Here is a 5,600-nt window from a genome sequence, read left to right as displayed (position 1 = left end):
GCTTGAATGTTGAGGGATTTCCCACATACGGCTCTTTAAAACAGGGTGGATTTTTTTTTTTTTTTTTTTTTTGTCTTATCAACTCGCCTTCTCCTACTGACTCCCTTTAACTTCTATCTCTTCGTCGCAGTGTTGCATCTTTATCTATTTACTGATGCTATTTCAGTGGACCCTGTTTTTTTTCTGAAATGTCTACCTGCAAGTCTTCTCAATTACGGAGGCCGCGTAACACCCCTCTGGCAGCATACTTTTATCCTATTTTCATCCAATTCTACTACAAGAGCAAACAGATACTCTTAGTCACTCATTTATGCAACCGGTCAACTCTGAAACTGTCTTCCCCAATTTGTACTGTATTTCCCCCAGCCTATGATCTACAGTCTTTTAAATGCAATGTGTCCTGACATCTCGAACTGAATGGATCTTCAATATGGGTTAATTTTGTTATGTATTTCCTTATAAAGAAAGCCTTGACGAATTTTAGCTCTTTATTGCACAAATCATCATTAGAATACTATGGTAACTATCCTGGATGGTAATTTCTTGACAGCTTAGATTTGAGCTCAGCACGGATCTTACTTGGCGACTTGTTTATCACTGAAGGATCCTAACCACTGGAGACAGCTTTAGTGTCATCAAAGGCTACTTACTTCAGTTTGCGTTGTTGTTTAGCGTAACTGTGGAACTGAGTATATTACAATGGCAGCTTGCTGAGTGCACTGTATTACATTCAGCTTGTTCACCTCCTAAAGTTCTTAGTTGGAGCGATACAGCTTTGTGACGCACTGAACCATGAAGTTTGGGCAGAAGTGGTAGTGTGTTTGGGGGTTAGATCTGAGGTGGTACAGATGCAGGACACACTGAATGAGGCGTGAGTGGGGTGGCTTGTGGTACCAGTAGTTAGTTGGGGTGTGGGCTCAGCCGGCTGCAGGTCACTTGGGCGCAAGATCCAAACTGCTGCTACTTCATCTGGACGCCAATATACCACATCAAACTAAACTAACCTAACCTAATCTAATTTAGGTTAGGTTTGGTTAGTAACGATATGTTGGTGCCCAAATAAAGTGGTATATTGGTGTACAAATGAAATGCAGCCGCTCAGCCACAGCTACCACCACTCCACACTGCCACCTCTCACCCCCACAACCTCTCTTATTTGATGAAGCATGTCTTTTAATGGACGTCACAAAATATCTTAGTCTTTCTTTGATTTACTAGTTAGTGCTCCGAATTATCTTTGTCGAGAGAGATAAATTTCTGTGTTATTTGGTACACGCACTGATGGAGGGACATTTATTTTCTGTGATATGTTCTTCTGTGTGTGTGTGTGTGTGTGTGTGTGTGTGTGTGTATATATATATATATATATATATATATATATATATATATATATATATATATATATATATTTTTTTTTTTTGAGGGGTGAGTTTATATTCTTTTTTATACTTAACATTACTCTTTTTTTTTTTTTTAAATCAGGAGAAGGACTTACTTTCTGCAAAATCTTTATCATCACTTCCTTGAGGGACTACTGTTTTCTGCGACATGCTGTTCATTACTCTCTGTCTTCATATATATATATATATATATATATATATATATATATATATATATATATATATATATATATATATATAATAAAATTGTTATTTCCTACGTTTTTATGTAGCTACTTGTGTCGAAAGGTGACGACTGAATTTATTTTTGTTCGACCCTTATTGATGGGTATAAATTTGTTTTGAATTTCTTGGATTTGTGTTACTGGAGTTCTTTCTTGAGGCGTGTTTGTTTTCCATTGTGTGTGCCACAAAATTGGGAATAGTCTCATTTCAGGTATACTATTATAAAATTTCAGAAAATAAAATTAATTAAAAAAATGGTTAACTTGCTTGTCTCATCTGCAGTTACGAGTAAGTCAATGATTCTTTCGTCAGAGCATTTGCTAAGCTTTGACGTTTGCACTCATTATATATAATGTCAGCGTAAGCACGGCATCCCTTCTTTGTAATTGTCACATTTCTCTTTAGTTCTGAATCACATCATGTTGATTACACAAAAAAGATCTAAAATAAAACCTATTTTATAACACTGATTTTTTTTCTTTGGCCCGCGAAAATGTGTAAAATATACGATGTGGCCCTCGTGCTGAAAAGTTTGAGGACCCCTGGTGTACGGGATGAACCAACACTGAGATGTACTTAGGGTCTCACAACACACTGCAAAATGGTCGTATTAATTCTCTACTGTTCTCGTGGACACAAGATCCTTTAATTTCATAAAGCCACAAATTTTGTCGTCCAGGCTGGTGGGACGGATTCGAAGGCCTCTGGTAAAACACGGTGATACGAATTCGACCAAAGTATTTTTTTATTCACTAAACAAAGACTGTCTTTGTATCTCCCTGGAGCGAACGTGGTGCCAGCTGTGTTGGTGTACAATATTTGCTTGGAGAAAGAGGAAATGGCCAACAGGGATACCTGTAAGTAATTGTTACAGCTCATGAAATAACACAATACCGAATATGAGGCGGGAAGTAAGTAATAGTGAGACTAGCTGGGCAGAGGAATGGAGGGAAGGAGGATAATAAGGACAGGGGAAGGGACAATATTTGTTGTATGCATAAAATGAAACCGCAGGGCAAGTGTATTACTGGTAAATATAACCAGTTCAGCACAAATTTGGCTTTTCGGCTTTGTTTACATTGCGTGGGTTGATCGGTAAAAGTGCATGCTTCGGCCATGAAGTAGGTTGTTCTTTAATATTCACCAGCATTTACAGACGTACGGGGGAGTGCGAAGCAGGCAGTTGTGGTGAAGGACGATCAGCACCAGACATGGTAATCTTATTTCCTTGATTCATTTTCATTTACGTGAATTACCAACCACCTGGACCCAAAGTTACCCTGGCCTGATAGCAGATGTGTTACCAGTGGTGTAATTCAGTGATGAGCAGACTTTTCGGCCCATGACCTCCCCCTCCCCCCTTCAATACCTTCCGTACTCACACGTTCACCCTTCCAAGAATCATCTCTCTCTCTCTCTCTCTCTCTCTCTCTCTCTCTCTCTACATTTTCAGGGACATGCAGTTGTCGTACGCAATCACTAACGAAAATAAAGACACTAAACACTGATGTATTTAGTTAATGATGATATTTCTAACGCTTGCGACCGTATTCTCGTGAGTAAAGGAAGCTCCCTAACACCTTTTCCTAAACGATTCATTTTGCTAATTACATCTTACTGTCCTCTTTTGTGTTAGATAAATCCTTCCAACAACACAATATCTTGCATAACTAACGTACAAAAGGATATTTACCAGGCACATTCAAAAATAAATCACGAAGGAAGAGGTGTTAGGTAGCTTCCATAACCTGACAAAATATGAGCCTTTGTCAGTGGTCACTCTAGCGGCTTTATTGTTGTAATTGTCTTGTCCCTAATTTGAATGAAGATAAAATGGCCTTTTGGAAAGATTGTTATCCGTGGGTTCAGAGATATTGTTTATTATCTTATACCTTTGCTTGAGTAATAGCCTGGAATTAACCAACGTTGCATGTTGGAGATATAACTAGCTAGCCAATATTGCACACACACACACACACACACACACACACACACACTCTTGCTTAAAGCTGTCTTTCTGCTACAGAAGACGATGCCTACTATACTCAAGTAGGGTGTATTTCTCATTGTGTTTGGTACCAATGTATGTGACTGTGCAGACCAATTCTGGATCAGCAAACTTTGCCACACAGTCGGCATGTCAAGTCCAAGTTTGTTGGAAGAACTCTGTTTTGGCTGTGCCTCCGTTGTCTACACTCATCTCTGTCCAGATTCTGAGCATCTTTGAGAGGAATGGTTCCATCGCTGCAGAGGGCTTGCCTTTGTTGTCTGGCCGGGGCACTGATTTCAAGATCATTTGGTATGATGCTGCATTTCTTCAGTTGCTCTTATATGATTAATTTAATATCTCTTCTTCTGTCCCTCTAGGTTAGGCGTGCTGCAGGGAGTTGGCCGCAAATAGCCTATTATTACAGGTTTTTGGCAGTAACTGGACAACCAGTACTGGGAACTGGATGATACTGGCTCATATGAAGCCGCCAGCTGGGGGACTTTACTACTACTACTACTACTACTAATACTACTACTACTAATACTAATAATAATAATGATAATAATACTAATGAAGATAATAATAAACGTCATGGCACTGGAAGGGTCAATTTTGCAGCTACGAATTACGTATATTGCGTTTTGTTTATGTAAGATAATTTTACTGTGTTTAAGACGAGCCTGTGGCAACTAAAATGTTAATCCCTCCATTAACAGCACTCATTTTACTCTAACTTGGCCTAAAATTGCCATTCCTCCATCTTGATTCCTCAGTTCTAACAAGAGATCAACACTAGAATATGATGCTAGTCATAAAGAAGTGTTATGGAGGGGATGATGAGCTGTGGGGTTGTTTTCTGCCACTGAGCTACGTGGAATAAGCTACAAAAGGACGAAAATCTGGGCCAAGTTACGGTGAAAGAGGCATAGGAATAACTCTAGTATTATGTCTGCAAACCCGTAGTGAGTTATCCAAATGATACACACACACACACACACACACACACACACACACACACACACACACCCTCCACTCGGCAAAAGCGATCATGCAGTACTAAATTATAACTTCAGGATAGCATATGACATAGTAAACAGCAATGACAGTTACAAAAAGAGCCTAAACTATAAAAAGGGAAATAATCAAGACCTAAAGAAGTATTTCTTAGAAGTTGATTGGGAAAATGAGCTTAGAGGACAAGATTTAAATGCTGTATATAAAAAATTTTGTGAATTTTATGAAATAGGAGTCCAGAAGTACATCCCACAGCACAAAGAAGCAGATAAGAAAATACAGAAATGGTTCAATACAGAATGTAAAAAATCAAAAGAAAGAGAGATTTGTTGTGGAATAGATACAGAAGACACAATAGTGAAAGGGCGTATAATAATTACAAACAGGCAAGAAACGACTATACAAGAATAAGGAGGGAAGCCCAAAAACAGTTTGAGGAGGATATAATAAATAAAAGTAGTGATCAACCAAAGCTGTTTTACAGCTATATCAGAAGCAAAACCAAAGTAAAAGATATAATACAATCCATTACGGACGAGGGAATCACTTATACACAAGAGAAAGATATTTGTGAAGCACTAAATAAGAATTTCCAATTAGTTTTTACAGAAGAAAACAATTTTGAGAGGGACTATGTGGAACACGCATGTCCACACATACTACCAGATATACAAATAGCAGAAAAAGTAATACAGGAGGAGTTAAGTAGATTAGACAGAGGAAAAGCAAGTGGTCCTGATGAAATTTCATGTTGGGTGTTACGAGAATGTGCAAAGGAGTTAAGTAAACCATTATTTTTAATATTCAAGAAATCCTTGAGTCAAGGGAAACTACCTGATATTTGGAAAAAAGCAAATATAGTCCCCTTATTCAAGAAAGGAAATAGACAAAAATCCTCTCAACTACCGACCAGTATCACTGACCAGTGTTGTAAGCAAGGTATTAGAAAAACTTATAAGAAAAGCTTGGGT

This window comes from Coenobita brevimanus, chromosome 83 (assembly GCF_032717465.1).
Source record: "Coenobita brevimanus isolate Jiangsu-jjx chromosome 83, ASM3271746v2, whole genome shotgun sequence".
In the NCBI taxonomy this organism is placed as follows: domain Eukaryota; kingdom Metazoa; phylum Arthropoda; class Malacostraca; order Decapoda; family Coenobitidae; genus Coenobita; species Coenobita brevimanus.
This window is presented reverse-complemented; position numbering follows the sequence as displayed.